Raw genomic sequence first — 13,737 nt, forward strand, 5'->3', positions numbered from 1 at the left:
GCATTTCACTAGGAACTATTCAACCCCCTATTTCTTTTCATTTTTTCGTTAATTTGTGATAGAACTTTCATGAAAAATTGGTGTAGGAAAAAGTGATGTTCTCTAAAGATACGTAAAGACGACATGAAGTTGTCGTTTTTTATATGAAACAAAGAAGGATTTGAATTACTGATCTTTCAAAATGGAAGATTTATGCAACACTGCCTGATTGGACGAGAGAGTCAATTTCTTTCACTCTGTTGATTGTGCTACGCTGAGTGAAATGTAGACATTTAGCGTTTATCCTAAACGACGCTGTTCACAGTTTTAAAGCTAACTTTGGCTCAGTATATTTAGCAAGAATATTGATATATCTCAAAATGATAAGTAAGTTTAATAAATATGATAAAAACCTGTTCAAATACTAAGATATATCAAATTAAAGAAAGAGCTGAATACGGTCTGCGTATCACATGAATAAGGGTGTGATAAGAGATTTTTATGTAGAGAAGTGCTTTTTAAAAGATTTTCCTTGTTACAATTGTCGTCTGTATATGAAAAGGTTTCTTGCTTTTGTGACCGTTCCAGATTGCATATTAAAATGAGTACTTGTTTGCTTTGATATATTTGTTATAAATTATTTAACTAATTTATTATATATGAATATTTTTCTTTAGTATGGTATGCAAATATTGAACTCAGTTGAAATCTGTTTTATTATATATATGCTATATAATGACTGAATCTCATTACACTGAAATGAAGGTACGCTGCATACAGTTTATCTATGTGATATGACTTCGGTTAAGCTTTGCTTATAAAATAGAAATATTGAATTAATTACAATTGTATGTTTTGCTTGACCTTCACTTTTTATAGTTGTGACGTCATTGTCCAAAGATTCATGAATAGCAAATATGCTATTTGTTAAAGCGGGATCAGTTGGCCTATTTTAGAAATAAATAAAAATAATAAATGAAAAAATCCTTTGATTTTTTCTCATGTATTCTAATCAAACTTGATTTGTAGCATCTTTATTAGGCCCGCAGCAAACTTTGTTCAGCTGGGACATTTGACCCATTTTAGGGGCTGCTAGAGCTAAAACTAGAAATGCCTTTATACAGTGTCTCATGAACAGCTTGGTGGATCTTTGTCATACTTGGTCTGAAGCATCATTATAAGGTCCTCTTCCAAATTTATTTAATATATAGGAACTTGGGCCCTATTAGGGACCACTATAGCTAAAAGTAGATATGCCTTTCTTCGCATTAACCACTAAAATTTAATGGATTTTTATCAAACTCGATGTGTAACAATATCGTAAGGTCTCCTGCTATTTTGTTACAAATGGGGATAGGGACCAATTTAGCTAAAAATATAAACACGTTTAATGACCTCTTCTCATGAACCGCTTCATGAATCTTCATCAGACTACTGCTGTAATTATTCGTCTAAGGATAAATGAAACAAAATTGCAACCCTACGAAACCTTTGCGAAAAATTAAAAGAGAACCATTTAAATTGTTAAAGTGCGGTGTTTAGTTTTGCAATTTGAAAAATGTTAGATGAAAGATGAATGTTAAATGAACAAGAGCTGTCTCCATAGGATGACACATGCCCCCGATGGCACTTTGAATGAATAGTTTTGGCCAATGTTAGAGTTTAGGACCTTTGACCTACGGACGTGGGTCTTGCGCGCGACACGTCGTCTTACTGTGGTACACATCCATGCCCAATATTTTTAAAATCCAAGCGTGAATGACAAAGATATGGACCGGACACACCCATCAATGCACTATGTTGAAATATGACCTTTAACGTCTAAGTGTTACCTTGACCTTTGAGCTACGGACCTGGGTCTTGCGCGTGACACGTCGTCTTACTGCGGTACACATTTATGCCAAGTTATTTGAAAATCCATCCATGGATGACAAAGATATCGACCGGACACGAATGCACTATCATGAAAAATGACCTTTAACGCCTAAGTGTGACCTTGACCTTTGAGCTACGGACCTGGGTCTTGCACGCGACACGTCGTCTTACTGTGGTACACATTCATGCCAAGTTATTTGAAAATCCATCCATGGATGACAAAGATATGGACCGGACACGCCCAACTATCATGAAAAATGACCTTTAACGTCTAAGTGTGACCTTGACCTTTGAGCTACGGACCTGGGTCTTTCGCGCGACACGTCGTCTTACTGTGGTACACATTCATGCCAAGTTATTTGAAAATCCATCCATCGATGACAAAGATATGGACCGGACACGAAAATTGCGGACAGACTGACAGACCGACAGACTGACAGACGGTTCAAAAACTATATGCCTCCCTTCGGGGGCATAAAAATTCATAAACTTCTTTCCTTATTACAATTCGCCGACCATCATTTTTAAAGATATTTCTTGTTTGTAATATGTTTCATCCATTAATTGTTTATAAAGTTAACACATGTGAATTTTGTAAAGTGTGAAAAAAGCCTTATGATCGGGCATAATTTAAATTTAAAGGTACACTGAAATACACAATTATTTTTGACCCAATATTCAGTTCTTCGTTGAAACAACTAAAACTAAATGAAAAAGTTTCTGTTGGACTCTCTAATTATACAGTATGCTCCTTAAATAACTGACAGACCATACCTGTTATATACGAGGAATCTTTCAAAATATCTGCCACACAATTTACCAATCATACAAAACCTTTTTTACTATGATAAAACAATTAAGTAAAAGAAGAACTGACTTCTAAGTCGGTAGTAGAAATGTAGCGGTGTGTGTTACCATGGCAACGGTTGATGAAACTTGTCAAGTTCGAAAGTTCAGATTAAAAAAAAAAAATGATTTCAAACTAAAACTACTTGATATTTTTTAGTGAAACTTGACATACGGTATTATTTCTTTTCTGACAGTTTTAATAGAGATTTTAGCACAAAAATAGCAGTAACATGAAATAACGCTATGAATCTAATTTTAAAGAAGAAATCGTTAAAAAAAAAACAAATTAATAATTATCCACGTGCCAACTATCTAATTTTGCACGTGCGCCACAAATCTTGCTCAGCGAGATAGAAATTTCCATTATGTTAAATCTATGTGATGGGTACTTACTGTCTTTTCTTTCACATTTGATCACAGCGCACTTAAAAAAATAATAACCGGCCACTTTAGTCATAGAAATACTTAGTATATGAGACATACATGACAAATACAAACACGGATAGAAAACTACAGTCCAGAAAACAGCGCGTCTAACAGTGGCAAAAATTGCAGTCTACCCACAGAAAAAGACCAAAAATCGCGATCTGAAAAATAATAGAAACATCGTCGGTTAATTCAAAACATGCATTCATATAAATACGACAAACAGGAAGACGACAGAAAACGGCGAGTCGAAAAATGCGCGTCCAAACGCTGCAAATTTTGCACTCCATCTGCGAAAAACACCGAGATCGCGATCTGAAAAGATGAATTCTTTCATGTCTGCATGATTCAGAAAAAGCTCAAGAGGGAAGGGGCGCAAATACCTTTCAGTTTCTTCTGGATTCATTTTAGAATTTAATCATGTAAATATATAAAGTATAAATATGTCAAATGTAAATATATAAGTTATATAAATAAAGTCAATAAATTAATTTTACAAACTGCCAAACACGAAGAAACTGCCTTAGCCTTTAAAAAAAAACCTCAAGTCATCAGAAATTCTTTCATTAGTACAATTATGATGGCAAATGCAAACACGGATAGAAAACTACCGTCCAACAACAGGGCGTCCAACAGTGGCAAAATTTGCAGTCTACCCACAGTGGCAAGAGCGTATTCCGAGGGGGTGCGGTGGGTGCGAACGCAATCCTTTTCCGACAATTAAACTTCATTACATCAACATACTTTTTAACCCATTTCTATATGTTTCTATATTTCTTCCGGCTCGCGTATATACTTACGTTATAAGTTGTCGCATATGCAAATTGTCTGCATGCAAAACAGTTATTAGGCCTACTTTACAAAGATTGCAAATTGTACCCCTATCAGCCGTTTTATATAGTTCATTAGCCGGTCGTATAGTGGATTTTATTTAGTACATAAAAAACATGAGGTACAAAGTTCTTTAAATATGATTTATTCATTCCAAAGCCCGAAATTATCCTGAATTAATTAATGCATAAAATCTCTCTCCCTAGATGCACATTTAAAATAAATAATTCATTCTTAAATTAATGTATCCATAGTTCCAAAATAGTCCTTTAAAATACGATAAGTTTAATAATAATAATTATAATTTAGAATCTTAAATGCCAAAACTGAGAGACACCCATCATCTTACAGCTCTGTTCGAAAGCTAAGGCGCTCTGCAGCAAAAGCGCTGCCTAGCTAAGGTGCTCTCGACATCCTACATCCTAAACCCACATATCAGTCTATCAGTGAGACAAGAGTTATATAGCAAAACCGTAAAGGATGATGTGTCAACTGCTGACCATTTCTCATGCCACCTTAGTGAAATCAGTATATAATATATTCTAACAAGGTATATTTAAGGAAAACTATCCAGTAACGTCTTATAATAGTGATTAATATCCGCACGCCGAATAGATACCACTGTGGCATTTCTCATACTTATCTAAAATTGCTGACCCCTAAATTAGTCTCGCCTTTACTATAGTCGAGCCATCCTAAAGGAAATGAATATGATTTAAAGTTTAGAAAATAGGTAAACAATAAAAACTCTCGTTAATAATTACCATAACGCTACAGTCATAGTATTATAAAATTTTGAATCTGGCGAGCATATACTTTTGATAGCCTAAAATTGAGATTTTAGTCAAAACTCTCTGCTCGTTTCGCTCCCACAACTTTAGTTCAATGATATGTAGTTGGAACAGACAGTAGTCGGATCAAAAGCTATCCCCTTGTTCAAATTGCTTTTTGAAACTACAAATTTAAAAGATGACATTGTCTCAAATATTGATGTTCAATTATGTCCAATATAAGTCAGACTGCACCAGCTTGCTGAGGAATACTTGCCAACATTGTCTGAGGGGGTTTACCCCAACCCCTCTAGAGACTCCGTCCCTCTCCCCTACTTGACCTAAATTCTGAACCCGCCTTTAGTACATGCAGCTGCCCAAAAGATCTGATCTATTGCTATGCCGCATGCCATCGTTTGATACAGTAAGTGTACTGCGAATGGTTGTTCCAAGCAGTTTAAACCATATAAAGGCATTTTGCATGATAGATGTGAATCTGCACTTAAGTCGCGCAACCGGATTATCTATCCGAATATTTTAAACGTCTTGCTCAAAATAAAATGCACACTAGGTACCAGTTTTAGTTACACACGAGCGTGGGTGCAGATGCATGAATATGGATTACAGGTGATCGCATTGCTTTTGATTGTTTTTTTTTTAGCTTTTCCCAGGGAATTTGTTTTATTGTTTAAGTCAAACCGACACAATTTTGTTATGAAATTTATAAGCTTCCGTAAATCAGCTAGTATTTTTTCTCACATGAAAGAATTCAAATACCCAACTAAAAGTGAGTAGATATCTGCGACATCTGAAATCAGACATTGCTTTATCATTTCACGATGTTTAAAAATTAAAATATTTCAATTTATCACATGTTTGACGTGGTTGGAGTGGAATAAAGCCATTACATAAATATGATAATACACTAGTGTAATTAAGCTTTGACGTTGTTCGAATTGACTTGGTCTATAATAGGTAAAGAAAGACTTTCCACTTCGAAAGTATCGCATTTTATCATTTTATTCAATTCGTTTAAAAAAATTCAATATGAAAAGACACCGTCATGTAATCTCTAATCCTCTATCTAAATGATATATGAGCCGCGCCATGAGAAAACCAACATAGTGGCTTTGCGACCAGCATTGATTCAGACCAGCCTGCGCATCCGTGCTGTCTGGTCAGGATCCATGTTGTTCGCTTTCAAAGCCTATTGCTTTTAGAGAAACCGTTAGCGAACAACATGGATCCTGACCAGACTGCGCGTCTGGATCCATGCTGGTCGCAAAGTCACTATGTTGGTTTTCTCATGGCACGGCTCATATATAAACTAATAGCCATTCAAGCGTCATTGTTCACTACAATTTTTTTAATGAGGCAAACATTATTCACTAATTAAGGAGAGTCCACTTCACAGGTGGTCAGCCGCATCTGAGAAATATCTGAAATTTGTAATTTTAATGGTTCTGTGTGTTTCTTTAAAAAGCAAACCAAGTTCAAGTTCTAATCCAACAAGTTCTCAGGTAGGCCTATACGTCAATTAGCATGCAATGCATTCCAGACTTCAAATTTCCTTGGAGAGGTCCCCATACCGCACCTGCAGCGCTATGACGACGTTTGTAGTTGCGTTGCTGCTCAAAATAGCCACCATAATAAAGCGAATCAATAATTATTTATTTCCAGGTCTTCTGATACAGAGGTCGCTCTAGACAATTCCAGAAGCTTCCCCGATTCTTTAGCGTGACATGTGCAAAGCACCCATATGCCTAGACCGGACTCTTATCCCAGTGTTAGTATTTTTAGTTTGTAGAGCGGAGGCTCATTTCGTTTTGCTTGTTTGTATGTTATCTTATATATAGACGCCACTGGTTACTCATATGGACGACTCCTCCAGGAGACTGTTAGTAATGTTAGTGAAAGTATAGTGCAAGATACAGAAGACGCTCCAGTTCCAGAAACTTCCCTGGTTCTTTAACGTGCCATGTGTAAAGCATTCATACACGCGACTCTTATCCCAGTGTTAGTAATTTTTAGTCGGAAGAGTGGAGACTGGAACTCGCGTTTCCTAGCAGTTAATACAGGCAGGGTGTTGCCATTGGCAATACAACACATGCGCAGTTGCATGGACGACAAAATAAATAATGTGCTTCAAGGAAGTGAAATAGGGCTGACTTTTTCTGAATATGATTTGTTTTCCTGAAGTGGACATATATATTGACCTGTATTTCCTCGGTAAGACTCCCGTGTAAACTGGATTTGATCTCGGCAGAAATCATTCCAGATGTTCTAAATATTACGATTGGCTATCCCGTTTGATCTATTCTAGATTTAGATTTCAACCCCCATCCTCCACCCCCCCCCCCCCCCCTCCCCCCTCACCCCTATATTATATTCCATAAGAAGATACTGCGATCCGTAAAAACACATCATTCCATCACTACCTTCCTATATTCCAAGTTTCAAGTCCATAACTTTAATACTTTTTAAATTATGCTCTGGACAAAATATGATGGACAGATTTGACATTGCTGTAACCGCCCTGGTTCATGTACTCTGCACATCGTCAAATTGCCACCACCTACCTACATCTCAAGTCTGAAGTCAATATCTTGAATGGTTAATAAGTTATGCTCCGGACACGAAATATGATGGACAGTTCTGACCTTTGAGCTCAGTTTGTGACACTGACCTTTGCCCTGCATCCCCGGTTTAAAAGCTCTGCACATCATCTCATCGCCACCTACCTACAAGTCATTACCTTGCATGGTTATTTAGTTATGCTCCGGACATGAATTATGACGGAGGGACAGACGGACGGACGCACGCGTCATCACATAATACATCCGTTATTTTTTTCAAAACGGGCGTATAAAAAGTCTATACTCTATAATACCAATATATGTCACTAAAGAGAAAAACATATCTTACCCATTATCAAATGTAGACCAAAGTTTCATTGCATGTTATACACTGTTTAAAGGAGCCGTGTCACAGCTTTTTGAAAAATAACGTATTTCCCTCGAACAGGGATTGCTGGATAAACTACAATTAGCATTGTTCTATCTGTATACACTAAGACTTAAAACACTTTTCCAAAATATATAGGTTAATACAATTTAAAGAAAAATATATAAATAAAATAATACAAACCATGGAAGATTTTGGCGAATAAAATTCCATTAAGCATTATACATCACCTTATAACATTGAAATTGATTTTAATGCATGGCGAAGTCTTAATAGATAGCAGAATGTAGTGACAGATTAGTTTACGATATTGTTACGGAAGAAAATGATAGGTCATAAAAATCTGTAAAAAGATCCTTTTGAGGCATAGAATGCAACCAAGCAGAATAATAGCAGACTCTATTTGACCGTGGCTGGGTCTGTTCATGAAAGGTAATGAAATACGCAACACCTCTCACGACCCCTAGCACCGGCTTAAGCGTAACTCAACATATCCATAATACCAAAGGACTAGAAAATATAACAACACTGAATCCAAGTACGGGTTTTTCAACGCCCCCCCCCCCCCCCCCCCCCCCCCAACTTTCAAGCCTAGGGACACAGTTTAAGTCATCTTGCGACTTTCTAGCTTATGATGGTGGAGGAAGACGCATGGTGCCCCTTCGTGCATTATTTCACACTGTCGGGCATATGTGTAAAACAATCAACCCTACCCAGCTGCAGCTGTCTGGCTTCACCACAAGAAAGAAGTCTACGCCAAAAGTGAAAGCCAAATTCCAGACTTACACTGGTGAAGGACTATTGTGATTTTAACGGTTAACATTATGCCATGAACATAACGCAGAAAATACAGAAATAAAAAGAAGACACACTAAAAGATGTTTCTTGACTTTATTAACAAATTATAAAAAAAATAGTTTCATAAACTCTGATGCATATAATCACTTATTCCTCGTCTATCTCGTCTTGTGGCTCTTCCCCTGAAAAATACAATTGTGAGAGTATAAAAACTAAAAAAATGTTCAGAGATGTCACATCTGTTCACTCTAATTTGTGCATGCATTTCAGACAGAGGAATGAAAATGAAAACTCGACACCACTGAACATTCTTGATTACACAAAATTGTCTTTTAAATAAAATAATATTAACTATGATAGTTACAGTGAGTGGGTATAAGTGAAATATCCAGGACATAGTTATGATCAAGGCCAAAACAAAAACGTTGAAAGTCATAACCTAGAAATTAGGCGAATCATGGGCTATATCATGGTGCTATACTATAATTAAGAAAATCTTTAAGAGTGGATGCTTGTCTGAGCAACATGTCAGTTTTTATAATTAGTCAAGTTAAATACATTTTTGAGTACGTTAAGAACAAAATGAGAAATCATGCTAGTTAAATGAGACTAAAGATGATATCAGAGTCCGTCTTCTTGAAACTAGTTCCAACTATTGTTGAGGCCGCGATCATATTGAATAGGTAAAGTATATGCGTGCTGGGGAAAATATTTCATGATGGACCTGTGAATTCTTTACTTATGGGTGAAACAGGTCTCATAAGCGTAAATACGACTAGCTTCTACTGATTATAAAACATACCGTACGATTTGTTGTGATTGTTGTACTTTTAGTAGTTCAACCGCCACTCTTGTTTAAGAGCAACATTTAAAAAAACACGTTTTTTTTCATCCTCAAGTAATAAGTAAGTAGACTCGCCCAGTTTAATCAATCTAGACGCATAATCTAACTCTATACATAGAGCGCCTACTTCACCCGATTTACATTCGGAACATTTTCACGCGTTTCGGGCTTTATCGTATGTTTAACATGGGATTTTTGAACCGTCCAAAGATGTTGGAAATGTTTGTCTCATTGTTTATTTTTTTTAATAAAACTGTTACTGCTTTCATTGTCTACCACTTTTTTTCACCCTTGCGTGAAAAAATAGTAATGAGTTTGTACACTGTTCAGACAATTGTGCTCTGTTGAAATTTAACCAAACACAAGTTTACCTGCATAAACCAAAGAGCTATAAAAATAAAGCCGGTTGCCATTCTGTGTATTTTATACTTCTTTGCAAAAACAGAAAGCATGATATGTCACCATACGCGGATCCAGAGGGTGGAGGGGGGGGGGGGGGACCGGGGGTCCGGACCCCCTCTGGAAAATCTTTAAAAAAGGAAAGAAGACAAGAAGGAAAGAAAATGTTTTTCGAAAAAGGCAACATTAGGACTGCATGTAAAGTATATGCGGCGGCTGTGTCCGTGCATGGTCACTATACCTGTCCAGTACTGGACATTATGGTAAACGCTTCTTTCCTGCACAAATGACAATTTCGCAACTTCTGTCCGGTTTGTACAAATTTCTGGCCGCGATAAACCATTTGACTTGTACTCTACTGAATGGAGACCGAAATATTCCAATCAGTCCAAAACTTTATCCGGGAAAGCAGACGATTTTCATTAGCATCTGTTCACTGAATGCTATATGCTATATAGACTGGCATCAGTCGTTAGAGTCATTGGATGTAAAGCACCTGGCCATAAAATAAATCCTCTCTGATACCACTTTCTAAAAAATTTTACAATATCTCTTGCCTCCGTCTCTAACTGTTGAGATGAGCCTAGAGAGAAAATGTTTTTCCCAGAAATTAATTTAGTGTCAGTGTGAAGAAATTAATATTATTACAGACTATTTGATCTCAACAGACTTTGTAAGTCTATATGCTATACTGCTCCACTGGCGATCCGAATGAATATATTTTCCTATTATCTTTTTTCGTTCTTTTGCTCTTTCTGTGTTAATCTCATTTAATTTACCTGACAACTTAATAGATATATGATTACCACTCTTAAGTACTTTAAAAAAAAAACATGTTCTAATATTTCGCACATTAATTAAGGCTCTTCTACTCCTACTTTTTTTCCATATTAAAAATGTTTTATTTCAGACAAGATTATAAGCACTGCCATGACGTATTTATTAGGCGTAAAAAAAAGTGTTCGTTTCCGGTATCCCGACCTACCCTAAGTTTTTGGCCCGACCTTAAATGTTTTTATTGCCGCCTTGGAGAAAATTGTTTTTCAACTTTTTGACAAAAAGTTGCAAAACTGCACTTTTTTTGCTTTAAACATGATCAGTGATGTTAGAAATCAACTTACTGATGCTCTAAAGGTATAACCCCCTTATTTGTATTCATTTTTTTTGACACAAAAATAATTTCCGAAAAGTCCCACTTAATAAAAAAAAATCCAAAAAAAAATTCCGACCTAGATTTCTACCTACCCTAATATTTTTGAGCATGTTACCGGAAACAAAGAATGTTTTTAGGCCTTACAGTACTTCATTATAGGAGAAGTAGCTTTCGGATCTAATCCTTTTTAATACATTTATCTTCTGTATTGCGTAATGTAGATTTGTAAACCTTAAAGGGATCAAGAAAAACACCGACATGTGCTAAAAAAAAAATAACGCTCCTCTCCTATATAACTGCTGAAGCTTCCTTTGAAGTTTTGTTAAATTCCAGTCTATGGTTTCTGAGAAATATCTCGTATAAAAAAAAATGTCACGACGGACGGACGCGGAAGTCTTCCCAGAATTTTTTCGGGGAGCACAAAAACATTCTTCAAGGACATTTCTTTCAATTACATTTTGATCTACCAAATCCGAAGCAGCTTTTAAGCGAAATTCGGATTGTAAGATCCATCTTTAAGTTATACATCGTCCTAAAGGTATGCGTGGTAGTTTGAAATTTTTGAATTTTAAGATTATAGATATTATTTATAATGTCGATTTTATGTTCAAAATGTATATTTCCTTCTTCGAGATAAATATCCTTGTCCGCGTTCAATATTTTACAGGGAAATGATCCTTTTATGACAATTGCATATTTTTGTAACAAATTATGTTCCTCAATGGTCACATTATTTTCTTCTTCCGATGTAAGGGTAGAGATCCTGATGGAACGTCTATACCCTGCGAGTATAGAACCGCATATACTCTTCTGAAAAAATACATAGATGAAAATAATGTGACCATTGAGGAACTGTATTTATCTAAATTATCCAAAAACGGTTTCAAGACCCGTAGAATGATATGTTGCTTATATCTGGCAGAAAATAATGTTATTGATTTGGCGAATCAACCAATTATAATGAACTTACATAGATATTATCAGTCTCGGCATGTTGTAAAAATCGTGACGCATTTACTTTTATTTTTCTATGCAACATATACATTAATTTGTTACAAAAATATGCAGTTGATTTTAAAATGATGTAACCACTAAGCATAAACATATATGAGCCGCACCATGAGAAAACCAACATAGCGCATTTGCGACCAGCATGGATCCTGACCAGCCTGCGCATCCGCGCAGTCCGGTCAGAATCCATTCCGTTTCTCAAATTGCAATAGGGTTTCCTGACCAGACTGCGCGGATGCGCAGGCTGGTCTGGATCCATGCTGGTCGCAAATGCGTTATATTGGTTTTCTCATGATGCGGCTCATTTATTAATCTTTAGAATCTTATACTATATGATATACTAAATGATAATAAAACGCGTGCGTGCACGCTTGCATATTGGTGTGGGTGTGAAACACTTCCTTCTGAATTGTAATCACTTTGTCTGCTGATGAGACATGCTGTTCTTTAGGCCTAAATGGCAGTGTTTGCGGTTAGGCCTAAATGTCACAAAAGTAATTTACAAGATTATGTTAAACTTACTGTAATGGATATTATATGATAAGTTCGGCTTATACAACAGATCCCGTGTTTCCATTTTTATCTATTTGATCAAAGTTCTCTCTATCCGTATTCGCAGTTTTCGAGTTACTATAACGTTGACGTCTAAAATGATGACGTTTTGAATAGACGTTGAACGTCACCGTTACGTTGAACAAGGATTGACGTCATCCATTATTTTTATAATCTATTTTTATTTGGCGAATCAAGTCAAGCAGTAAAAACAACTAAGAATTTACAAATTAACAAAAGTCCTTGTAAGTAACAAATTGAAACAGGTCAGCATCGCGCTATGTCTGTAACAACTATGACTACACAAGCAGTGTTTTCAACATGACAAATAACCCTAGAACAACACCAACACCAAACCTCACTGATTTTATTTATAATGGGTAGTAGCCAGGCTGCTTAAACAAATTAGAGCGCCTTTGTCAGCATGTTCTCTCAGAAAAAAATGTAGAACTGCTCTAGTGTATTTTGGCTTATATTAAGGGGAATTTATAATCTAATCCATTTGGAAATTATAAATATAATAAACCAAGAATGTTAAAATCATGTGCAGGCACGGGTCTTTGGACTTAATAGTAGTTACGCGACAGACAAATCTCTCCTCTAAGTCTTTCGCAGCTCAGAAATGTGTGGGACACAGTATACGCAGGCTACAACATCACGTCAGGTTTTTCAGGGCCGCTTGAAAGCTTTCTAATTTTATATTTAAGACAAACATAAACTCTGACATAAAGTGAATGACAGACTTATTTGTTGATGAACAAGGGACAGATTTAGGTTTTTTCTTTCTTTTCTTTTTTGTGGGTGGTTTGGGCGGTATGCCCCTTCGAAAATGTTTTGGTTAATATACTTCAAATGGTGCAATCTGAGTATTTCAGCATAGACATTTGACTCGATGTTATCTTTTAAATGTGTAAATATTTGACCCAAATGACAGCTGTAAGCAGCACGGTTCAATTCTGGTATTACCTTACATAATTAATGTATAAAATATATGATTGATACATAAAATTAAACGTGCTATACTCTATTTTTGCACATCTTTATGGCTAAGTGATAGAATATATGTGATACAAATTTAAAAAAAAATGTTTGACAGAAGTTCACCTATAATTGTTTCAGGTATTAAACAAACCTCATAAGCTGCATAAAAGCTACAAAGATAAAAAAAGACCACCAAAAAAAAAAAAAAAAAAAAAAAAAGAGTGGACATGTAGAGAGGTTGATACAAAAGGATAACCGATTTTGCAGTTCATGCACATTTATTCCTTTTTTGTTTAACTAAGACA

At 35.9% G+C, this 13,737-nt stretch overlaps 1 long non-coding RNA gene across 1 annotated transcript; it reads right to left on the reverse strand.

Moving 5' to 3' along the window:
- Positions 1-8,571: 8,571 nt before the first annotated feature.
- Positions 8,572-12,557, reverse strand: LOC123558918 (uncharacterized). Its single transcript, XR_006687838.2, has 2 exons — positions 12,422-12,557; positions 8,572-8,674 (listed from the first exon to the last, which is right to left on the reverse strand). It is a non-coding gene; the product is annotated as an uncharacterized LOC123558918 (long non-coding RNA).
- Positions 12,558-13,737: the final 1,180 nt, after the last annotated feature.

This window comes from Mercenaria mercenaria, chromosome 5, assembly GCF_021730395.1.
Source record: "Mercenaria mercenaria strain notata chromosome 5, MADL_Memer_1, whole genome shotgun sequence".
NCBI classification, from domain to species: Eukaryota; Metazoa; Mollusca; class Bivalvia; order Venerida; family Veneridae; genus Mercenaria; species Mercenaria mercenaria.